The sequence below is a fragment of the Gymnoscopelus microlampas genome (genome assembly GCF_963454915.1).
Source record: "Gymnoscopelus microlampas genome assembly, chromosome: 6".
Taxonomy (NCBI): Eukaryota; Metazoa; Chordata; class Actinopteri; order Myctophiformes; family Myctophidae; genus Gymnoscopelus; species Gymnoscopelus microlampas.
Window position 1 is genome coordinate 56318473 of NC_139943.1, and position 26355 is coordinate 56344827.

At 44.5% G+C, this 26355-nt stretch overlaps 1 protein-coding gene across 1 annotated transcript in view; it reads left to right on the top strand.

The window, feature by feature from the left end:
* Window positions 1-26355, top strand: part of LOC311046528 (H-2 class II histocompatibility antigen, E-S beta chain-like) — a 184012-nt gene that overhangs the window by 89386 nt on the left and 68271 nt on the right. The gene's annotated exons all lie outside the window — the stretch shown is intronic.

A 26355-nucleotide genomic window follows, 5' to 3' on the forward strand; every position in this document is an offset into this window, starting at 1 on the left:
ATATATATATATATATATATATATATATATATATATATATATATATATATATATATATATATATATATATATATATATATATTACCATGGCTGGCGGTTAACTTATGTAATTACGTTGTAAATTTGAACTATATTCCCACATCTAAACATCTATTTCCTTTGTCTTTCTGCAATCCAGTGTTGCATCATCAGCCTGGCTTCCCTGTGCTGCAGCAGTAAATGAACAAAGAAGCGTGGCTAAACCAAAACGACACTGCTGTGATCAGTGTGGACAACACTTCAGTTACATGTCCAAACTTAAAAGACACCAGACAATTCACACTGGCGAGAAACCTTATAGCTGTGACCAGTGTGGAAAACACTTCTCTGTGATGTCCACCCTTAAAAAACACCAGAGAATTCACACTGGAGAGAAACCTTATGGGTGTGATCAGTGTGGACAACACTTCTCTGTGATGTCCACCCTTAAAAAACACCAGAGAATTCACACTGGAGAGAAACCTTATGGGTGTGATCAGTGTGGACAACACTTCTCTCAACTCTCCAGCCTTAAAAAACACCAGAGAATTCACACTGGAGAGAAACCTTATGGATGTGATCAGTGTGGACAAAACTTCGCTGTGATGTCCACCCTTAAAAAACACCAGAGAATTCACACAGGAGAGAAACCTTATGGATGTGGTCAGTGTGGACAAAACTTCTCTCAAATGTCCACCCTTAAAACACACCAGAGAATTCACACTGGAGAGAAACCATATGGCTGTGAACAGTGTGGACAACACTTCTCTCAAATGTCCAGTCTTAAAACACACCAGAGAATTCACACTAGAGAGAAACCATATGGCTGTGAACAGTGTGGACAACACTTCTCTCAAATGTCCAGTCTTAAAACACACCAGAGAATTCACACTGGAGAGAAACCATTCGGCTGTGAACAGTGTGGACAACGCATCTCTCAAATGTCTGGTCTTAAAAAACACCAGAGCATTCACACTGGAGATAAATCCTAATTTGGTCAATGTGGAATTAATTTCACTCAGTTAAGCAACCTAAAATGTCTGGTGTTGAAGCAAGTTAGTACAAATTGCTGTATGCCTTCTGGACTTGTTGTATGTTGTGTTGTATATTCCTGATTGCTGCTATAGATACCATACCTGTCATCATGAAATGTTTAACTTCATTACACCTAGTTGATATATTGCATGGTTGTGTTATCACTGTCTTGCTGAACATGTCCCATCAATATTTCACTTATTGTACTAAGTAAGTGACAAATAAACCCTTCTTGATTGATTCTTGATTTGTTTCCCCCTCCTTTTTTCTTGTATGTATAATTTTTAAGGCACACTAGTATATATATATAGAGAGAGAGACTCATCCACACAAGGACATGACTATATTGTTTATTGTAAATGTAAATGAAAGGAGAACATGAGAAATGGTTAGCAGTGATGACCATTACAGAAAAAGGTGAAATTAGATGTATGTATTTACTTTTCATATCAGAGATAGTTTGAGGTGAACTATTTATGTAATGTGTTTATGTTACATTAATTCATCACAGTACATTCACAAATGACACAAGGGTTAATTAGCAGAACATTGTACATCCCATCTTATGACCTGACTCAGATGAGAGAATCCCACCTCTAAACTATAATATAGTTTAGAGGTTATAATATATAATATATAATAACAACAGTGCTATAGATAATCAGAACAGACTAAAGATTACAAGAGAAGGTAACTAGAAAAAGTGCTCCTCGGAGCATAGGTCTCTGCCAGGGCAGGTAGGTTATTGTGGCTTCCTGGTGGCAGCCTGTTATTTGGGATCAAATTATTCATGTCAGTTGTTCACACACCAGGGCCACCTGGTGAGACATTTACACATCTAATTGTAATCAATGAACATATTTGCATCGATATATCACAAGACAAAAGGAATGTTGCAGTGCAGGTGTGAAGAGGGTAAGGGAGATATTTGTAATTTGTAATATCCTCCCACAATAATTGACAAGCAAACTCATGGAGTCAACATGATTGCATGTGGAGGGTATCCAAGCAGACCCATGGCCCAACTACCTGCTTCCCATACCGTTACTGTACTTGCAGGTTGTACAATTAATACCAAACGTATTATGCCCCAATACTTATGCAAATCACTTCGCCAGCTCGCAATTTACTTCCGGAGGGTTCTTTTAACAGCCAATCATCATCATATGCGACAAAAACTCAGCACCTTCGTGCCACATCCGTGAAACGGCCAAGAAATAAGCGCTGCCGTGGTCTATGCAAACGAGCCCCAAAAGCGCTCCCAAATATGCCCAAAATCGCTTATACAAAAAGTCAGATCATTAATACAATGAATAAATATTGTATTAATGATGTTATATATTATATTATTATATATTATTAAATATGATAATACATTATTATATCATAATGTTATATGCTGTATTACAGTACATAACACATATTTAACATACATTATATCTACAATATAAATATACATACTATTATCACATGAATACATACATTTAAATATATTTTTAAAATATATATAATATACACATGAGCCATAAATGAGCCAGTCTTTACAACGGCTTTTTGAAAGGGGTTCGCGATGTTGTGCCCGTAGGGCGCCCTGACCTCTAGTCCTTGTAATTCTACAGAACAAACGATGTTTGCCAAATAAATGAAGATGCTGTGATGTACAATAAAGACTATGAACAGAATATAGCAAGCCGTTATCCCTTCACCTCACCAGGTTGTATTGTTCTGAAGGAATTAAAATAGGAACTTGAATGGCCTATCTATCTTAATGGCTCTGTTTGGATATCAAGATTGAGATGAGAGAGACTCATCCACACAAGGACATGACTAGAGTTGTTTATTGTAAATTTATGAAAGCAGGAGGGTGAAATGTACATGTAATATTATTATGCATTTATAAAAACAGGGTGTCATATTTATAATTTTCAAGGTAATAATGATAAAATCACAGTAAGTTGGTGTCTGGCGGTTCCGCCAGTTAGTGCACTAAACATTATACTATTTAGTAGTTTAGTTTTCAAATATTTCATATCTTTATCTTGTTATAACGGCGCCACCAGGCTGCTCCGAGGAGCACTTTTTCTAGTTACCTTCTTTTATAGTCTTTAGTCTGTTCTGATTCTCTATAGCACTCTTGTTGGCCATGTGTACACTATAATATATATATATAGAGAGAGAGAGACTCATCCACACAAGGACATGACTATTGTTGTGTATTGTAAATGTAAATGAAAGGAGAACATGAGAAATGGTTAGCAGTGATGACCATTACAGAAAAAGGTGAAATTAGATGTATGTATTTACTTTTCATATCAGAGATAGTTTGAGGTGAACTATTTATGTAATGTGTTTATGTTAAATTAATTCATCACAGTACATTCACAAATGACACAAGGGTTAATTAGCAGAACATTGTACATCCCATCTTATGACCTGACTCAGATGAGAGAATCCCACCTCTAAACTATATTGCCTTTGTCTTTCTGCAATCCAGTGTTGCATCATCAGCCTGGCTTCCCTGTGTTACCAGCAGTGAATGAACAAAGAAGCGTGGCTAAACCAAAACGACACTGCTGTGATCAGTGTGGACAACACTTCAGTTACATGTCCAAACTTAAAACACATCAGAGAATTCACACTGGAGATAAACCTTATGGATGTGATCAGTGTGGACAACACTTCTCTGTGATATCCACCCTTAAAAAACACCAGAGAATTCACACTGGAGAGAAACCTTATGGGTGTGATCAGTGTGGACAACACTTCTCTGTGATGTCCACCCTTAAAGAACACCAGAGAATTCACACTGCAGAGAAACCTTATGGGTGTGATCAGTGTGGACAACACTTTTCTCTAATGGCCCACCTTAAAACACAACAGAGAATTGACACTGGAGAGAAACCTTATGGCTGTGAACAGTGTGGACAACACTTCTCTAAAATGCCCAGTCTTAAAAAAACACCAGAGAATTCACACATGAGAGAAATCCTAATTTGGTCAATGTGGAATACATTTTACTCAGTTAAGCAGCCTAACATGTCTGTTGTTCAAGCCAGTACAAATTGCTTTATATCGGTATGCCTTCTGATATTGCCTATATTCCTGATTGCTGTTATAGATACCATACCTGTCATCATGAAATGTTTAACTTCATTACACCTAGTTGATATATTGCATTGTTGTGTTATCACTGTCTTTGCTGAACATGTGCCATCAATATTTCACTTATTGTACTAAGTAAGTGACAAATAAACCCTTCCTGATTGATTCTTGATTTGTTTCCCCCTCCTTTTTTCTTGTATGTAGAATTTTCAAGGTAATAATGACAAAATCACAGTAAGTTGGCGTCTGGCGGTTCTGCCAGTTAGTGCACTAAACGTTATACTATGTAGTAGTTTAGTTTTCAAATATTTATTTTCTTTATCTTGTTATAACGACCATTCAAAGTCATGAGGTGTTGTGTGTGCAATATGATGACTGTAGTTATGTAGGCTGTCTTTTGTCTTGTTTGTAATAAACATTTCAAGTTAAGATGCCGCTTGCAATGTGTTGGTTTACTGTGTTTCTGGCAATTTAATGTAATCACATGGAAAACATTTGGTGTTAGGGAAGCAATAACTTGAATGGCCTATCTATCTTAATGGCTCTGATTGAATATCAAGATTGAGATGAGAGAGACTCATCCACACAAGGACATGTCTAGAGTTGTTTATTGTAAATTTATGAAAGCAGGAGGGTGACATTAGATGTACATTTAATTTTCACAACAGAGATAGTTTGAGGTGAACTATTTATGTAATGTGATTGTGGTAACATAATGCATCACATTTCATTCACAAAGGAGCCCACCACCACTAGGGTTTAGAACATATAGAATAAATGTAACTATATTTCAATGAAAACATATTTGCCAGAAAAATGCAAATGTGAACCTGGAAAATACAACATATAATTTGGTCAGCTGTTGCACCTTGACCTCTCACCATGATGTAAGCCAGGTTTCAAATAGACGGGTTTCCTGTTAGTAAACATGAGAGGAATATGACCGCGCAGAGGAGGGGGAAGCCTATGGGTGCGTTTGGAAATTACGCACCGGAGCACACTCGCCTATTAGTTTGTATTGGCCAGTGCGCTCACTGCCGCTCAGGGCTGTATTTTCGAACGCGCCTTTCACCCGGGCATGCGCAGATTGCACATTCTGCTCTGTGATGACGTCGCGCGGAAATCCGTCTATAGGGTGAAATAAAAGACTAAAAAGTCATCTAGATCTGTATAAAAAGTCATAGTGGTTTAAATAAACTAATGGTCAATTCATGGTATTAAATACTACTCCTTAAAAGGAACAATAACTAGCTGATTCATTTAAAAGTGATACATAATCTTTAAAAGGTTAAAATATGATGCTGTAATGTTTAAAATGTGTCAAAAACATTTTATGTGTGAGGTCAAAAAATCGGGTTTGACACCTGCCTTTAAGAGTGCACCCCACTATAAAAAGTGGACTGCCCTTTTAAGAGTCTCTTCCTGCATGCTGTGTTTTGAGCAGAGAGTGACACAGATAAAAAACGTCAGACAAAAGACAGATTTAAGCTTTATTTTTGAGATTCTGCGTATTATTTTTGCACCACCTGAGTGTTTAGCTAAAGTTATCAAGTGTTTGAGTCTAAAAAAACGAACTTTTGGGCTGTTTAGCAGCTGAAGACAGGCATGGGAGTTTGTTTCTGAAAAGTTGAGACAAAATGGATTCCTCTCCATGTGTGTGTGGCAGTGGAGACAACAACACACACACATAGGACATCAGATGGCGAGCCAGTAAACCCAAGGAACCTTCTACAAGAACTGAATCATCTCATCTGGATCACCTGCACGGTTTGAACCAAAGAATCTGATCATCACCACTGTGGTAGGATTGGGGATAATTCCTCATTCATCAGTGACCACTGTTGAGCACAAACCTCCAGAAGTAGCCGAAGCTTTTCCTGAGGATGTTCCAGTGGCACATACTGACTTGAACTTACCTGAAACGAGTCCTGCTGAGAGCAACTTACCTGAACCAAGTCCCGCTGAAAGCGACTTACCTGAGATCAGTCCTACTGAAAACAACCTACCTGAACAGACATTACCTGATGTGAACCCTGAGGGGGCATCTACTGAAAACACTGAAGTGGATCAACCTGAAACAGAAGAGGATGATAAAGAACCAGATGACACTCTTCCTGACTCTGCACAGGTAGAAGAGGATAAGGAACAAGCGAACGCTGTTCCTGATGCTGCACAGACAGAAGATGCAGACATTAGCGACCACAATGATGATAGACAAGACATAAGAAGGTCTACTAGACATAGAGAACCCTCAAAGAGATTTACTTATCCTGAATTAGGTAACCCATTAATTGCTGTGGTCCAGTCCCTGTTCCAAAGCTTAAGTACAGCGATTACAGACTCCCTTACGGAACCCAACTCCCCAGAGCCCCACAGAATATTCACAGTGTAAGCTTTTAATACAATGCACGGGGACGTGCATTAGGAAAGGAGGGGAGCATGTAACCCAGGTTTCAAATAGGGTGAAATAAAAGACTAAAAAGTCATCTAGATCTGTATAAAAAGTCATAGTGGTTTAAATAAACTAATGGTCAATTCATGGTATTAAATACTACTCCTTAAAAGGAACAATAACTAGCTGATTCATTTAAAAGTGATACATAATCTTTAAAAGGTTAAAATATGATGCTGTAATGTTTAAAATGTGTCAAAAACATTTTATGTGTGAGGTCAAAAAATCGGGTTTGACACCTGCCTTTAAGAGTGCACCCCACTATAAAAAGTGGACTGCCCCTTTAAGAGTCTCTTCCTGCATGCTGTGTTTTGAGCAGAGAGTGACACAGATAAAAAACGTCAGACAAAAGACAGATTTAAGCTTTATTTTTGAGATTCTGAGTATTATTTTTGCACCACCTGAGTGTTTGAGTGTTTAGCTAAAGTTATCAAGTGTTTGAGTCTAAAAAACGAACTTTTGGGCTGTTTAGCAGCTGAAGACAGGCATGGGAGTTTGTTTCTGAAAAGTTGAGACAAAATGGATTCCTCTCCATGTGTGTGTGGCAGTGGAGACAACAACACACACACACATAGGACATCAGATGGCGAGCCAGTAAACCCAAGGAACCTTCTACAAGAACTGAATCATCTCATCTGGATCACCTGCACGGTTTGAACCAAAGAATCTGATCATCACCACTGTGGTAGGATTGGGGATAATTCCTCATTCATGGAGACAAGCTAACAAGCTAACTGCAAGCTAACAAGCTAACTAGCACTTGAAACTGAACTGCTGCCTCATACTCAGAGTTGGATTATTGGATTATTTTTTTGAACTGAACTACTCACTCTCATTGTTGGATTAATTGAACATTGAACTAACTTTTGAACTGAGACTTTGAACAGAACAACTTTTCTCATCTACTGAGTGAGTTGAACACAGACCTAAGGGAAAAAAAGAGAAAATACATTTTGTTATTTTTGATATTGCATTTGAACATTTGATATTGCACTGTTTTTGATAATTGATTGTTTTTGTTTTGATATTTGATATTTTTATTTTACTTTTGAAGATTGAACTTGAAAAAGGTTAATTAGTTTAAATAAGGGAGTTTAAAGGTACTTACCTGATTTGACTAAAAGGATACTTTTTGATTGATACTTGATACTGATTATCTTGAAAAGGGATTTCATTTATTATTTTATTTTATCTTAAGATACTTACTGGTTACCTGTATAAGGGAATTTCATTTAAGTGTTCTTACCTGGATACCTGTAAAGGAAAAATAAGAGGTTAAAAGGTTACTCACCTGTCCACCTGAAAAAGGAAAAAACAAGGGTTAACTCATTGAAGATAAATAGCTAAAAATAAATTGGACTTACCTGTTTAAATAGGCTATAAATTAAGATTAAAACTGACCGGTCATAAAATAGAACATAAATAGATTTTAGTTGAATTGATTGAACTAAACATTTAGTTGATAACTAAAATAGGAGTCTAAAACCTGAAAGCCTACTCTGAATAAGGAAGGGATCAAACAAAAAGGTTTTGAATATTGTCTACCTACCTCCATCCTTGTAAATAGTTGTTTGTATGCATACTCTCTTTGCTTTATTATTGCTTCAGTAAACTTGCCAGCTTATTGTACATTTAAGCTCGTCTCTGGTCTATTACTTTCCACCACTCCTCACGAACCTAGAGAGTATAACTTGGCCCAGTAGCATATATTGTAATTGCCTGTTCGACACGAGTGCTACAATGACACAAGGGTTAATAAGCAGAACATTGTACATCCCATCTTAAGACCTGACTCTGATGGGAGAATTCTTTCATATTCACTCATATAGTCATTAATTAGCGAATTCAACATTGTTGAAGTCTGAAGATACTGATTGTCTGTTTATGTCATAGAGTGAATAATGCCATTTAGTTTGTCACAGAATGCACAGGGCCAATGGTTAAGCAGCCTGACTATGGTTTACTTTATATTGTGAGTTTTATAGTTTGCTGTGATTTTGATTATGCTTGCTGTGTTTTTATTGATTACTGTGTTATATTTGATGTGATGGACAATGAACTTGTATGCCACAGTATTGTTCACCTGTCAGGTGCTGTGACAGAGGCGTGTGCATCAGACTGATATCAAGGCATTCATTCGCCAGTAAAACTCCACGCCCATATAAAAGGGACACCAGGTTCCTACCTCGGGCTCTCTCTCGCCCAGAGCTGTAGGGGGTGCGCGGGGGGGGCGGCGACCCCTTAGTTCTGAAGCTACTATCGGGGCTGGGGGCTGGGAACTCCACATGCACGCGCGAGCACGCACGTCAGCGGCGAGCCGTTTTTAACACCTTAAACAATGGCCTCAACCTGGCTGCTTTGCATAACATTAGGCTACTCGAGAAAAGCCATGGAGTGTGAAAGGGTTAATCGCTTAGCAGAGGACACAAGAGCTGTAGCCTACCAGACACTCACGAAGTTATTATCCCTATCTAGCTCTGGTCCGTTGCGTTAGAAGGAGTTCTCCTTAACGCTATGGTACTTTCCATTCTTTCCCCTCGCACTGCGGTAGCGCAGCCTCTCGTCTGTAGTAAAAATAAAAAATACACCTTTGGTACTCACCAAAACAAAGACGGTTTAATGGAGTTGAAAGCCTATTATACTAAGTGGGAACACTCTGAGCCCCCACCTCACGTCTAAAATACACTTTTTGGCCAGAAAAGAAAATATTTCACCGGAAGGAAGAATCTGGTCAATAGGACAATTCCATTGACCAGATCTGTAGAGGGCACTGTGGAGTAACCAAAAACATGTTTTAATTCCTGTGAAATATTTTCTTTTCTGGCCAAAAAGTGTATTTTAGACGAGAGGTGGGGGCTCACAGTGTTCCCATTTAGTAGAGTAGGCTTTCAACTCCATAAAACCGTCTTTGTTTTTGGTGAGTAGCAAAAGGGTCTTTTTTTTTGTTTTAAAAAACACTGTTTTGAAAGCAATGTAAGTCTTAAAAAAAAGTAATTCAAGTAAAGACAAGTTGAATGATTATTTTAAGTACTTGTGTGGGTGAATCTATGTAAAGGGCTTTTATATAAAACTAAAAGGAAAATAAAATAATTAATTAATTGAAACAAAAATAAAAACAACAAATTAACAATGCAACTAAGTAATAAAACTACGTGACAACCAGGAATAGTTTGGTGACCACAGGAGAGACTGTTGACAGCCGGAATGTAGACGATATCCCGGGAGCAGTATGGGTTAGCGCCCCATGCTGTGTCTTCCGTGAGGAAGAATCCCAACAAACCCGCGGTGAGCCCTTTAGGAGGGCCATTCCACTCCAGCGTACCGCAAGCGGAGCTAATACCATTAGACGGCCCAATCTAGTGGTACCGGCCCAAGGAACCATCACGCCAGAAGGAAATATTTGGATCGGGATGGTACAGAGGATCTGGTACAGCGCTCAGGTCCTGGACCTGGTGAGACGAAGGAGGAGCCCGGCCAGGAGACAACCCACAGAGCCTAGTCCCTCCACGTGCCAGAGCCTCTCCCGAGTCCTGGCAGAGTACTTCCGGAGAAGCGGACTGAGTGGCCCTGTCTTTCCCTATAGGACTGACCGTGGGTGCTACTGGGACGTAAGTTGGGGCTTGATCAACCCTGGCTGGGTCACCTGGGCGAGGGTGTATGTTGTATGTTGCGAGACCCGAAACACCCTATGACCCCAGGCTACAACACTGATGATGCGTCCCAGTTGCATCCATGTGATGTATTTCTTTATTAGTTATTCTATTTATAGTGGCTCATAGGAATTTATAGACTACGTGACAACCAGGAATAGTTTGGTGACCACAGGAGAGACTGTTGACAGCCGGAATGTAGACGGTATCCCGGGAGCAGTATGGGTTAGCGCCCCATGCTGTGTCTACCGTGAGGAAGAATCCCAACAAACCCGCGGTGAGCCCTTTAGGAGGGCCATTCCATTCCAGCGTACCGCAAGCGGAGCTAATACCATTAGACGGCCCAATCTAGTGGTACCGGCCCAAGGAACCATCACGCCAGAAGGAAATATTTGGATCGGGATGGTACAGAGGATCTGGTACAGCGCTCAGGTCCTGGACCTGGTGAGACGAAGGAGGAGCCCGGCCAGGAGACAACCCACAGAGCCTAGTCCCTCCACGTGCCAGAGCCTCTCCCGAGTCCTGGCAGAGTACTTCCGGAGAAGCGGACTGAGTGGCCCTGTCTTTCCCTATAGGACTGACCGTGGGTGCTACTGGGACGTAAGTTGGGGCTTGATCAACCCTGGCTGGGTCACCTGGGCGAGGGTGTATGTTGTATGTTGCGAGACCCGAAACACCCTATGACCCCAGGCTACAACACTGATGATGCGTCCCAGTTGCATCCATGTGATGTATTTCTTTATTAGTTATTCTATTTATAGTGGCTCATAGGAATTTATAGACTACGTGACAACCAGGAATAGTTTGGTGACCACAGGAGAGACTGTTGACAGCCGGAATGTAGACGGTATCCCGGGAGCAGTATGGGTTAGCGCCCCATGCTGTGTCTTCCGTGAGGAAGAATCCCAACAAACCCGCGGTGAGCCCTTTAGGAGGGCCATTCCATTCCAGCGTACCGCAAGCGGAGCTAATACCATTAGACGGCCCAATCTAGTGGTACCGGCCCAAGGAACCATCACGCCAGAAGGAAATATTTGGATCGGGATGGTACAGAGGATCTGGTACAGCGCTCAGGTCCTGGACCTGGTGAGACGAAGGAGGAGCCCGGCCAGGAGACAACCCACAGAGCCTAGTCCCTCCACGTGCCAGAGCCTCTCCCGAGTCCTGTCAGAGTACTTCCGGAGAAGCGGACTGAGTGGCCCTGTCTTTCCCTATAGGACTGACCGTGGGTGCTACTGGGACGTAAGTTGGGGCTTGATCAACCCTGGCTGGGTCACCTGGGCGAGGGTGTATGTTGTATGTTGCGAGACCCGAAACACCCTATGACCCCAGGCTACAACACTGATGATGCGTCCCAGTTGCATCCATGTGATGTATTTCTTTATTATATATAAGAAATATAATTACATTAAAATCACATGTTGAATACAGTATTTCAACTAGCACTGAGCTGATCGGCTATGCACATGCGTGTGCGTGCGCTTGCACGTGACGTCATAAAATAGAGCCCCCCTAGTTCAAAAATCCACAGCTCACCACTGCTCTCGCCACCCAGACAGTTGCCTGCTGCCACTGTTGCCGTCGGGTCACGCCAGACCAGACCTCCTCTTCTCCCTACATGTTGTAGGCAAGATCTCCTCTTCTCTCCACGCTGCGCCCGTGGATCAGACCTCTTCTCCTCACCACACCGTGGGTCGGATCTCCGCAACGTTGACTCGCCTCCTCTCTCCACATCGCTGAGGACCCGATCTCTGCAGTGTCAACGCTCTCTAACGTCCAGATAAAGGAAAGTAACCATTTCCCTCTCTGGCGTATATGTTAAGGCTCTGTATGAGTGATTGTGGAGACTAATTCGAGTCCTCCTGTTTCCTTGTGTCGAGGCGCTGGAGCCAGACGGGTGACGACGGCAGAGCAGCAGTGGCAGAGATTTATTGATGTGCTTCTAAATACTCCTGTTAAAGGAAAGTGATCACGCCAGCGTGTGTTATCATAGTTTGAAAGTGCCGGTTGCAAAGAGGGCTGTCATTCATTGTACCGTTCTCCTCCTACAGCGGAGCTGTCTGCAGGACGCCGGTGAGCGGCAACGCGGAAACCCCGGACTGGATTTCGCGGACTGAACGGAGTTATACTGGCCGTCTAGTCACGGTTGTGGCGGCCCACAAAAACCGGATCGGATTCACCAAAGGACTGGACCGGACTGATTCAAACTCGGTATCTCTAACCCACCTAATCCACTGACTTGCTTCCTTCCTCAGTTATTGATGTGTAGTTGCATGTTATATGAATTGAAGTTGCTTGCTATTTTAAATGTTGATCCAATGACGTATTGTATTGAAAAGGGTACCCTTGCATAAACTGTCTGTTAGTTTTATATAATAAAAGGTCTATATTTTTATACGTACATACTGTGTCGTGTCATTCACTCTAAATATTGGTGTGAACGGGAGTCCGAACCTAGAGTGGTAACAACTCTACCCAAAAACCTGTTACATAAGTGGCGTAGTCGCGGCAGGACTCCTTTTTCACACCATACAGAGTAGAATGGCAGACGAAAATGAAATACATGTTGAAGGTGTAGGCCTTAATTTACCACTGGAAAATGGGGCCAGGGCAGAAAATGTTAATGCAAGCCAGCCATTGATAAATGCAATGATGATGCCATGGTTCATGGGGGTCCCATGGATCCCAAAATTTAATGGTGATCAAAGTAAAATGAGGTTTTCAGAATGGAATGGGCAGGTTCGGGCTATGCTGCGGGCACAAGGGTTAAATGAGGAACAGAAAATTGATTTTATTTTTGGAGCACTTGAAGGTGAAGCAAAAAGAGAGATAAGACTATTAGACCCAAACAGGCGTGCAACCAGTGCAGCCATCCTACAAGAGCTAAAGCAACTATATGGACAGACAACACCAGTAGCCCAGCTCCGGGCACAATTCTTTAAGTGTCACCAACAGGAAGGAGAAACTGCTGCCGGCTACATTCTCCGGCTCCGGGAGCTATTCTCCATATGCCGAGAGCATGAACCAACTGGCTCAGCTCAAGATGAGATGACAATCCGAGACCAGCTTGTCCTGGGTTTGAGGCCTAGCACAGTACAACAGGAACTCCAACGACAGGTGCGTAGAAACCCTACATTATCCTTCAGTGAAATGTGTAGTGAAGCCAGAGCATTGGAAGCCGAACAGAGGATGGAGTCTGCATGCGCAGCACGCGTCTCAGTGCCTCCGCCACGACAGACCCCAGTAGCCCCTAGCCTAGACGAATGGAGAGAAACTGTAAGAGCTGAACTTAGGAAGGAAATGAAAGACCAAATATCTGTTCTCACTGAAACACTGAAAGAGGAAATTAAACGCCAACTTTCCCCACAGAATGCCCCAGATGAGCACAGACGCCCGTCTACAAGAGGGAGAGTCCAGGAAGGCCGTTATTCACCCTCCCCCAGGCGACACCAGCCATTCGAATGGGACCAACAGGGCCAGCCCATCTGCAAAGGCTGTGGACAGCCAGGCCACATCCAGAGGCGCTGCCCACAGGAGAGGAGGCATTTAAACTAATAGCCCCAGCCACTGGGAGCCAAGTGGTTGGGGAGGGGAGTCAAGGGAACCGAGCAGATGAGAACGCTATGATTGGTACATGTCCAGGGGTAGAAATAGTTGTCGCAGGGGTGAAGTTGCCCTGCTTGCTCGACACAGGCTCTCAAGTAACTTTGTTCAGTGAAACTTTCTTTCAGAAATGGCTCAGTGGGGAACAGACACGGGACCCACAGGATCTGTACTGGCTGACCCTGAAAGCTGCCAATGGCCTACGAATCCCCTATACCGGATACGCCATCTTGGATTTCACAGTGGGAGGGGTCACTGTGTCTGGAAAGGGGGTCATCATAGTCAAAGACGAGTGCCTGAATGCCGAGAAGGGAATTCTAGGAATGAACGTGATCTCACACTTCTGGAAAGAACTGTTCCAGGGAGTCCACCCGGGGCTGACTGCGTTTGGTGCTACCATGTCCTCACAAGCCAGAAAAGAGTGGGAACGTGCCTTCGCTGTCTGCCAGAAGGTGTCGCAGGCTGAACCATCAGATGGACAGGTTGGAGTGGCCCGGTTAACCCGCCAAGATCCAGTCTACGTCCCTCCCAACACTGAGATGGTGTTGTGGACACACCTGTATGGGACCAGGACCAGGTCCAACTTCTGCGCTCTGGTGGAGGGCCCAGAGAGAGATGACGAATGGCAGGTGGCCCGGTCCGTTGCCTGGGTGGTGAAGGGACGCCTCCCCATAAGGATACGCAACGTGAATCCATACCCCATCTTAATACCCCAACGGCGCCCCCTCGCTAACGTCTTTCAGGTCGATGCAAGCCAGGTGCGAGGGGAGAAGGACCTGGTGTTGAAGACTTCAGACCCTGGTGTAGTTGAAGTTGATGTCCAGGTGAACCAGGTCACCACAGAAGACCAGCATCCAGTCCACCTGCTGGAAGGCGAAGGGCTGTCTGCAGAGCAGCAGCAGAAGATGGACTCTCTGTTGCAGCGATGGAAGTGCGCCTTTGCAGCAGGAGAAGAGGATTTCGGACAGACTGATGCAGTCCTCCATTCGATCCCCACAGGTACAGCACCACCCAGCAGGGAGCGCTACAGGCCGATCCCACCAAGCCTGTATCCAGAGCTGAGAGGGCTCCTCCAAAACATGTTGGACACTGATGTCATCAAGGAAAGCTCCAGCCCTTGGGCGGCGCCAATTGTCCTTGTGAAGAAGAAAGATGGGTCTTGGCGCTTCTGCGTGGACTACAGGAAGCTTAATGCCCTCACCCACAAAGACGCCTACCCTCTACCCAGGATAGAAGAGTCCCTCACCTGTCTAAAACAAGCGGCCTGGTACGCCACTCTCGACCTTGCCAGTGGATTCTGGCAGGTGGACGTGGACCCGAAGGACCGGGAGAAGACTGCATTCACCACCCCCATGGGCCTCTACGAGTTCCAGAGGATGCCTTTTGGCCTATGCAACGCGCCTGCAACTTTCCAACGACTGATGCAGCGGTGCCTGGGCGGGCAGGTCAATGAGTCTCTCCTAATCTACCTGGACGATGTCATAGTCTATTCCCCGGATTTCGACACCCACATTGAACACCTGGAGCAGGTTTTCAAAAAGTTGGTAGCCCATGGCCTGAAGCTGCAACCCAGGAAATGCCACCTGTTCCAGAGGAAGGTCACCTACCTTGGCCATGTCATCTCCAGTGATGGGATCTCCACTGACCCTGGAAAGACTGCTGTCATAAAGGACTGGGCTATCCCTTCCACTGTCAGTCAGGTACGCTCATTTCTAGGGTTCGTGGGATATTATAGAAGATTCATTAAGGGCTTCTCCAAGGTAGCCGCACCCCTCAATGCCCTCCTAGTAGGCACAGCCAGTTTGCAAAAGAAGAGAAGCATTGACTGGACTCCTGACTGCCAGATGGCGTTCGACGCTTTGAAGACTGCTCTGGTGAGTGCTCCAGTCTTAGCCTATGCAGACTTCTCAAAGCCTTTTAACCTCTACACTGATGCTAGCCTAGGGGGTTTGGGGGCTGTGTTATCACAAGTGCAGGATGGCAAAGAAAGGGTAGTTGCTTATGCCAGCAGAAGCTTGATTCCAACAGAGAGAAATGACCAAAACTATAGTTCCTTTAAACTAGAGTTTTTGGCCCTCAAGTGGGCTGTTACGGAAAAGTTTAAGGACTACTTGTGGGGCAATAAGTTCCTGGCCTTTACCGACAACAACCCCCTCGTACACTTAGACACAGCACGCCTAGGGGCCCTTGAACAGCGCTGGGCAGCCCAGCTGGCAAATTTTGACTTTGAATTGAAATACCGCCCAGCTACTGCCAACCGTAACGCTGATATCTTGTCCAGGTTACCACAGGAGACTGGATTCATCCAAGCTGCGGCAGGAGCAGTGGAAATGGAGGTGACCCCCGAAACCGAAGACCAGTGGAGGAACTGGCAGGAAGGAGACGTAACCCTGGCCCAAGTGAAGGGGTGGGTCGCAGGAGAACACCTCCCAGGAGCAGAGGAAAGGAAGGACAGCCTGCCTGTGGTAAGACGCCTCTTGCGAGAATGGAGCCGGCTACACATCCAGGGAGGTGTGTTGAAGAGGAGAGCGCAGGAGCGCAACACTGGATTGAACCTCTCTCAAATCGTAGTACCCACAAGCAAGACCAAGGAGCTGTGGGAGAAGTACCACAACTCAGGCCACATGGGTGTGGCCAAGATTGAAGCCTTGTTGCGGAAGACCTTCTACTGGCCAGGGATGACCACTGACGTGCAGGAATGGACGTCCCAGTGTGCCAGTTGTATCCAACAGAAACGAGGCCCAGAAGTAAGGGCGCCCTTGGTGCCCATCTTCACCTCTTACCCCATGGAAACCGTTTCAATCGACTACTTATCTCTTGGCCGGCATGGCGACACTTACCCTTATCTGTTGGTCATAACAGACTTATTCTCCAAGTACGGGTGGGCCATTCCTACGAAGGACCAGACGGCAGCCACCACGACCCGTGTCCTCTGGCGCCACCTCATCCAGGCGTGGGGATGCCCGGAACGGATCCTGTCTGACCAGGGAGCAGGGTTCGAGTCCAACCTGGTAGCACAGCTGTGCAACCTCTACGGATGCTCCAAGATCCGAACTACACCCTACAGGCCTCAGGGAAACGGGGCCTGTGAAAGGTTTAACAAGACTCTTCTGTCTCTCCTAGGAACACTGAGCCAGGAAGACCAAGTACGCTGGCCAGATCACCTGCCTACTCTGCTCCAGATGTACAACAACACCACCCACGAGACCACCGGATTGACCCCACACTATGTCATGTTTGGTCGACACGCTCGCCTGCCTGTGGAAACGGCCGTAGGAGCGCCTCCACTGACCCAAAGACACGACTTAGAAGGCTGGGTTCACCAACATAACCAGATGCTGCAGAAAGTCTACAAACAGGTGGCAGTTAAGACAAGAGAAAACCGGATGAGGGACAAGGACAGGTATGATGAGAGAGCAAAACACCTGCCCTTGTTGCCTGGAGAGCGAGTGCTCTTACGCAACTTCCGTCGCAGAGAGCAAGGCAAGCTGGCACCCCACTGGCAGCCCCAACCCTATGTTGTCCTTGACCAACCACGCCCTGGTGTGCCAGTCTTTCAGATCAGGCCGGAAGGAAAGGAAGGACCCGTTAGGACAATCCACCGGAACCACCTTCGATCATGCCCCTTCAATCCCCCTGAAGTGGTACAACAAGCCCCAGAGACTGAAACAATCGGCCCCCCTGATCCAAATGTACATCATTTTAGGCCAATATTGTTACCTTTGACTTTTGTGCCCACAGCATCTGCAGGTCCAAGAGAAGTTAACCAAGCAGTCCCACCTATAGCCCCAGTTGATGGACAGGAGCAATGAAACGGAGAACCTCTGCGAAGGTCACAGAGACCCACTAGGGGTAGGCCTCCAGCCAGGTATGGCCATTAGACAACTGATAAAGGGGGGAGGTGTGTCATAGAGTGAATAATGCCATTTAGTTTGTCACAGAATGCACAGGGCCAATGGTTAAGCAGCCTGACTATGGTTTACTTTATATTGTGAGTTTTATAGTTTGCTGTGATTTTGATTATGCTTGCTGTGTTTTTATTGATTACTGTGTTATATTTGATGTGATGGACAATGAACTTGTATGCCACAGTATTGTTCACCTGTCAGGTGCTGTGACAGAGGCGTGTGCATCAGACTGATATCAAGGCATTCATTCGCCAGTAAAACTCCACGCCCATATAAAAGGGACACCAGGTTCCTACCTCGGGCTCTCTCTCGCCACCCAGACAGTTGCCTGCTGCCACTGTTGCCGTCGGGTCACGCCAGACCAGACCTCCTCTTCTCCCTACATGTTGTAGGCAAGATCTCCTCTTCTCTCCACGCTGCGCCCGTGGATCAGACCTCTTCTCCTCACCACACCGTGGGTCGGATCTCCGCAACGTTGACTCGCCTCCTCTCTCCACATCGCTGAGGACCCGATCTCTGCAGTGTCAACGCTCTCTAACGTCCAGATAAAGGAAAGTAACCATTTCCCTCTCTGGCGTATATGTTAAGGCTCTGTATGAGTGATTGTGGAGACTAATTCGAGTCCTCCTGTTTCCTTGTGTCGAGGCGCTGGAGCCAGACGGGTGACGACGGCAGAGCAGCAGTGGCAGAGATTTATTGATGTGCTTCTAAATACTCCTGTTAAAGGAAAGTGATCACGCCAGCGTGTGTTATCATAGTTTGAAAGTGCCGGTTGCAAAGAGGGCTGTCATTCATTGTACCGTTCTCCGCAACACATTCTCACTCCCAACTAGTCACTTATTGAAGAACTGTCAGTAGCCCTAAAACGTCCGATTATGACAGTCCTGGTTCCCCTAAAAGTCTGATTTTGCAGTCCTGGTTATTTCTCCCTAACGCCCTAAAAAGTCCAAACGGGACTATGTCGTTTGCGCATGCGCAAATGAACGTTCAACATAGTGTGGTGGGTGTGGTGGATTGCTCCATTTACAACGCTAACGTCCATGTCATGAACGATCAGATTTCAAATATGAAGTGCTTAACTAAAGGCCACAGATGTTACAATTGTGTACGTTCCAGCTTGGGTACCCATATCTTCCGTATTGTTCAATAAAAAGCCTTTTAATCTGATCGACGGCCATTTTCTCCGTCTTTTCATCAGCTTTCAACTATGCGACCCTATCGGTTGGGAGGTGTATTGCACATTATAACTCTATGCGAAAATGGCCGAAGATCGGATTAAAATGCTTTTTATCCAACAATACTGAAGATATGGGTACTCATGCTGGAATGTCGGCATTCAGAACATCCTGGGCATTTAGGTAAGCACTTCATATTTGAAATTTGAACGTTTGTGTAGACGTTACAGTTGTAAATGGAGCAATTCATCACACCAGGTCGAAGAAGAAGACAATACTGGGCTACTATACTGGTTGCTATGAACGCTCCCCCTCTTCATTACACAACAACCGTGTTTGCTTAATCAACCACCGCATTATTGTTTATGTTGCTGTAGCTATTGCTGCTATAGAAATTAATCACAGGGCTTTTTTTTATCTTACTATTAAGTTTAATATTATGTTGATGACCACTTGCATGGTCATCATCTTCTATGAGTATAGACAAGACACAATTGATATATAACTTAATTCAGCTCCGGTGTCAATGTTAATATGTTCAATATTTTTTCCACAGTAAGAACGTATAATAAGCAGCACGATTTAAAAGAACGAATGAATGAATAATAATTGTGTGTGTGTGTGTGTGTGTGTGTGTGTGTGTGTGTTTGTGTGTGTGTGTGTGTGTGTGTGTGTGTGTGTGTGTGTGTGTGTATGTGCGCGCTTGCGCGCAAGCGTGTTTGCATATCCGGTCTGGTAGGAAACGGAAACTATCTGTGCTGGCTGTGCACACTCGCACACAACAACACATACAGCGGACGTGAAACCTGTTTGTTTTTATTACTTCATCAATTTATCACCCAGGACATTTCATGCATCTGCAGGCACGCAGCTAAAGTTAAAGGTAAGACAGAGAGATTCTTGTATCTAATGCACTTTTGTCAAATTCAGCTAATCAATCATTTATCCTCCTATGTTACGAGCAACATGCCTGGCTAGCCTTGGCTAACGTTAGCCCGTTGCGTTTCATTGATTGAATATTGTATTAACAGTTTGCAAAAAATAAAGTGGTACGCTTATACAATGATGCTACAAGTATAACACAAAAAAGCCCTAAGGGCTTGTTTCCATTGTGGTCCTATGTATTCAATTCACCAAAACTTTTAGACATTCATACTATAGCAAGCTAACTCTTTGTTTACTCTTTGTTGTTAGTATGAGTGCCGAGGACGATGAAATTCTCCAAGGCTTGGATGATATCGTTGGACAGCAAACACCTCCCGCACGACCACTGAACGTGAGGGGGGCAAAGAGAGATGCAGAGGGTGATGAGATACTGCAAGGCTTGGATGACATTGTTGGACAACAAGCAGCTCCAGCAAAAACAGTAAAACCACGTCCTGCTCCTGCACAACCGCCTAAATTGAGGTGGACAAAGAGAGATTCAGATGGCAATGTAATAAGCAAGAGGCCAGCAGTTGGTCGGAGACCATCTAGTCTGACTAGTCACGGTTAGTGTTAATTCTTCCAAATATAAAACATATGATTTGATATCGTTTCAGTCCTTCCTTAACCAATCTCGTCTATGATGCCAGTGCCACTGCTACCTGCACCATCAAAACACAATAGACATTACATATGTGTATATATCTGGACTGGGACGCTTTTGTGTTTCAATGTTAGTGAAGCATCATTGCCAGACCATACATGCATCACTATGAATGTACTAAATTTGCTATGGGGTTAAAACAAATTCTGTTAAAACGATTTTTAATCTATTTTATTCAAATTGATAATTTTAATAATCATTTGATTATTTTGATTAAATGTAGTTAAATTACTTTTTGTTATTTGTTAACATTCTATATTTTGATAGTAATCATTGCTATAGGTTGTTTGTTCAGTAACGGGTTCTCCCTGTCTCAGCTGTTTAGTAAACAAAACATTTTCAGGATACCAATTTCATCCAATCAGTTGAGAAAACACTTACAGGATAACGGATAAAGTGATATTGGAAGTGATGACATGAAGAAATGAGCAGACAAAATTGAAAATGGAACACTGATAAATGGGTACTCTCCTGATTGGATTTAAATTTCAACACACCTAAAAATATGTTTTGTTTATTAGAGGCGGGGAGTCCACTGTTATTGAAAACACTATAGCAATCATTACTATCATAATATAGAGCTTTAACTATCTTTTACTGTTATGCCCTTATTTCAGACTGACTAAAACAATGCAATTTATAATGACATTAGACAAACAAGGGGTGAAAATAATTGGCTATTGCACAGAAATAGAAACACAATTATAATACTTGGGTTATCTTACATTTCTAGGGGTATTATTTTCATGGTACATTTACACATTACACTATCTGAAATTCTTCCTCTACTGCGCCTAACTATTTGGAGCAGTATTAATACCATTAATACGACACCCGGGGAGCAGTTAGGGGTTAAGTGACTTGTTCCAGACATTTTGACACACTACACTGGACGACCCGAGGGTCATACCTGAGGGTGGCCCCTCCAGCCATTTGGCTATGGCCGCCCCATTCGGTTGACCTCAAGTGCTCTTTTTATAGTGCTAGCCAGTAGCCTCTTCATTGTGTCCGGGTTGCTCAGTCGGTAGAGTACTAGCCTTTGGACCACATGGACCTCGATTCAACACCGGTGGTTCGATACCGGGCACCACTAACTGAGTGTATGAGTAGCACTGCTTGGGTAAGATGTGCGGTAATGTCTGGGAGCTGATGATAGGTCTCATCAATACATCTACCAGGGGCCTAGCGTGTTGAAAAGGGGATAGACACCCTCGTTCCTGGTCGATACTGACAAAAAGCCACTCCGACCTACTCACTCAAATCCTGAAATTAAGAAAAGTTTTCTAATCCTAGCATGATTTGACTGGCACACATTTAACATGAAACATCTTTTGATATAGGCGGCGTTTGGTCCAGAAACCTCTTTTCAAAAGTTAAAGCGTAGTAGCATACATTTGATGTATCTAGATCCAAAAACAGAGAAATGACAAAAACTCTAACTCAATGATGTGGTCTATATCAAAGCATACAAAACCTTTATAAGTCTGATCCAAAACCTATATTAATGTAGATTGTGTACAAATGTAATGGTTCTACATTATAAATACTGCTTAAATAGGTTAATGTTTTCTGCATTACAGCTGAACCGTGCCATTCCGGGTCTGCTTCCCCACCTCCCCCTAATGCAGAGGCGGGCTTTGCTTCTGATGGTAGGTCATTCAATGTTTAATGTTTTGTACACTGCATCTGCAAAAAAAAGTCAGAGCTTTCTGTTTTAGTTTTTTTAAGCTACTGATCAGCAATCTCCAAACATTATTCACAATGTTTAATCGTAACGCGGTTACAATTTAATGTCCATGTTTTTGGCCAAAACAAATATTAGTGGGCCTCATACATACTGTTTTTCTTTTACAACTGCAATAGAATATCTTCTGCGAGATCTGCAGCAGTACCTGATCGGTGATGATGAGCCAGAAGAAGAAGAACAAAGAGCTCCTCAGGCTAACGTGGATTGGAGCACACGTAATACACTTTTTTCAGATAGATGGAGGGAAAAGAGGCCGTGCCATGTTAACAGCATGCTGGCACAGGGTAACGTGGCAACACGCGTCTGCAGCCAGTGTGGGAACAGCATGGCAGCTGTCAAATGCAGAGACTGCCTCCCATCTCCATTCCTCTGTGGAGAATGTGATATTAGCAGACACAACAAAACCTGTGTGCTCCACAACAGGGATGCGATGTCTGCTGGTTTCTTGCAGCCATTGCCTCCAACCAGTTGTGTTGTGGACAAGGCTATTAGACAATGTGGTAAGTTACAATTAACAATATAGGCATTTAGCAGACAATATTATCCAGAGCAACTTACACAATCAAAATAACTGAACCCTCGACCAAACATCCTTGGTCGCCATGGCACCGGCAGTTGCAATTCCAATGGCTTACGTCTGCTGTCTCTATGTGCGCAGTATGAGCTGTCTATCACAAATACTCTCTTCCAACAAGCCCACAAATACAAGAACACCTGGATGCACCCCCGCTCCAAACAGTGGCACATGCTAGACTACGTCATAGTCCGCCAGAGAGACAGAGGTGACGTGCACATCACACGCTGCATGAGAGGTGCGGAATGCTGGTCAGACCATCGTTTACTCAGGAGCAAGATAAACATCCAGCTTGCCCAGAGGAGGAAGACAGCCCGAGACAAGCCCATTCGTAAGCTCAATGTTGGACGGTTAGTACATGACAACAATGCGCTAGAAGAAAACATCAATGAAGCGCTGCGCAGTCTTGACCCAGAGAATGAAGAAATGGAAGAACAGTGGAAGATCTTTAAGGAGAGTGTCTACACTGCTGCTGCTCATACTCTCGGTTTCGTCAAAAGGAAGCACAGAGACTGGTTTGACGAGAATGATACCGAGATTGACATCCTCATCAACAGGCTCCATGAAGCCCACAAACAACATCTTGATGATAAGGCTTGCAGCCAGAAGAAGCAGCAATACCAACAAGCCAAACAAAAGCTGCAGCAGAGGACTCGGCAGATGGAAAACAACTGGTGGGATAAGATTGCAGAAGAACTTCAGCTTGCTGCTGACATGAAGGACTTTGGGTCTTTCCATGCAGGCCTGCGTGCTGTCTATGGGCCCAAAACCACTGGTTCAATTCCAGTCCACTCCTCTGACAAGTCTGCCTTGCTCACTGACAAGAGTGACATCCTGGCACGCTGGGCAGAGCACTTCAGCGAGCTCTTAAACAGAGAGTCTTCAATTTCTGAAGAGGCAATTGCCATAATACCTCAGCTGCCAGTGAAAGTCGAACTGGCTGACCCCCCCACCAGTGCAGAGACAGTGAAAGCTATCCAACAGACCACTTCTGGAAAGGCACCGGGAGGTGATGGGTTGCCCGCAGACATCTACAAGAGAGGAGGTATGGCACTAGTAGAGAAGCTAACGTCCCTGTACCAGGTAATCTGGAAGAAGGGTGAAGTCCCTCAAGACTTCAAGGACGCATCCATAGTGCATATCTACAAGAGGAAAGGGGACAGGGCATCTTGCGATAACCATCGCGGTATAGCCCTCCTGAGCATCGCAGGAAAGATCTTGGCGAGAATCATCCTCAACCGGCTCATCAGCCATGTAGCTGAGAATGCTGTCCCTGAATCCCAATGTGGTTTCCGCGCAGGCAGAGGTACCTGTGACATGATCTTTGCCATCCGCCAGTTGCAAGAAAAGTGCAGAGAGCAGAACAAAGGCCTCTATATGGTGTTCGTCGACCTCACCAAGGCCTTTGACACAGTCAATCGTGAGGGCCTGTGGAAGATCCTTGGCAAGTTTGGCTGTCCAGATAAGTTGATCGATCTCATCGCTTCCTTTCATGATGGAATGCAAGCCAGGGTCCAAGAAAATGGTGATGCATCCGAGCCGTTCCCAGTCAGGAATGGAGTGAAGCAAGGATGCGTTCTGGCACCAACTCTCTTCTCCATCCTGTTCTCCGCAATGCTGCTAGATGCTTTCACAGACTGTGAAAGAGGTGTTTACATCCAGTTCCGCTTCAGTGGCAAACTATTCAACTTGCGGAGACTCCAGGCAAGGACCAAAGTGTTCGAGGCTCTACTGCGGGAATTCCTCTTTGCTGATGACTGTGCACTGACAGCTACCACTCCTGACGACATCCAGTACATCGTAAACCGCTTCTCAGTATCCTGTAGGCGCTTTGGTCTGACTATAAGCTTGGGGAAGACAGAGGCCATGTTTCAACCACCTCCATCAACTCGGAACCCTGCTGCGCTCACCCCACCACCAGTGACCATAGACAATACAGATCTCAAGACCGTAGAGAAGTTTTGCTACCTGGGCAGCACCATCTCTAGCAATGGATCTCTGGACAACGAGATCTCACTGCGCATCTCCAAAGCAAGCTCATCCTTTGGAAGACTGATAAAGAAGCTGTGGAAAAATCATGGTATAAAACTGAACACAAAAACTGCTGTCTACAGAGCAGTAGTTTTGAGTGCCCTACTCTACGGTTGTGAAACTTGGACAACCTACCGTCGTCACATCCAGCAACTGGAACGGTTTCACCAGAGGTGCCTGCGCTCAATATGTAACATCAAGTGGCAGGACAAGGTGTCAAATCTCAAGGTACTGCAGAAGTGTGGTCTACCCAGCGTTGAAAGCCTGATCATCAAGGCCCAGCTCCGGTGGGCAGGTCATGTTGTCCGAATGCCTGACAGCCGCATACCAAAGATGCTGCTCTACGGGCAGCTGAAGGAGGGGCAGCGTGGCCTGGGAAGACCCCTTCTCCGCTTCAGAGACACACTGAAGGCCAACCTCAGGAGCTGCAAAATTGATGCAGCAAACTGGGAGGATAAAGCTACCGACAGGGAAGGGTGGAGGCATCAAGTTACCCAAGGCATTGAGACTTTCGAACAGGCAAGAGCGGCATCAATCCAAGACAAGAGAGACCGCAGGACACGTGGACCTCTCACCTCAACACAGGACAAAACTCCCTGCAGTATCTGTGGAAGACTGTGTGTCCCAGGGATAGGGCTACGCTCCCACATGAGGAGCCACGCTAAAAGGAAATAACTGCATGTCTACTCATCCGTCGGATCGACGGGAGACTCCACACCACACATGTATATTTTGCTAATGATTAATTATTCTAACTCTCTTTCAGTGCGATTTGTGCCTATTGAGATGCCTCTCCAAATCTGTGGCTGTCCACCAGAAGGGTTGAAGGTCAGCCAAGGGAAGGCTGTTGCTTTGGTCACAATACATGGTAAATGTTAAAGAATTCCTCTGCCCTGTTTGAAAAAAGATTTGGCTGGCTTTTCAACAACTCCTTCAAGAACTTAATGTTTGAAAGAAATGTGCACATTACGGTTGTCATTGGCCCGATTCACTAAGCTGTCCGTAAATAGCGTGTAAATGAAGTTACTAAAGAAGGGTGTATTTTCTCTAATCAAAAACTGACGTGCAATTCAGAAAGGGGTGTGTATGTCCCTGAAATGTGCGGAGTTGTCAGCTGATTGTAAATTCGTGGCTGTTGGAGAGAAAGACGAGCGCATCTTAGCGCACGACATGATCCGTGTAATATTTATATATGTATGTGTTGACTGTTGGGCACATTTCTATTTGAGGTTTGGCACTATTTTAATTGATTCAGTATGAAAAATAAAGCATTATAAAAGTCATACGCAAGCTTTGGCCTATGTACACCAGCCTCACAGCAGACGTGAGAAAGAGCGCACCTCCCGTGAAATTTACCGTCAAAAAAACATTAACGAATCTGACACCTAAATATGGGCCTAAATCGCTTAGTGAATGGGGGCCAATGTCTTTTTGGGGTGGGGGGGCTACTAACACTTATTAATTCTTACTCT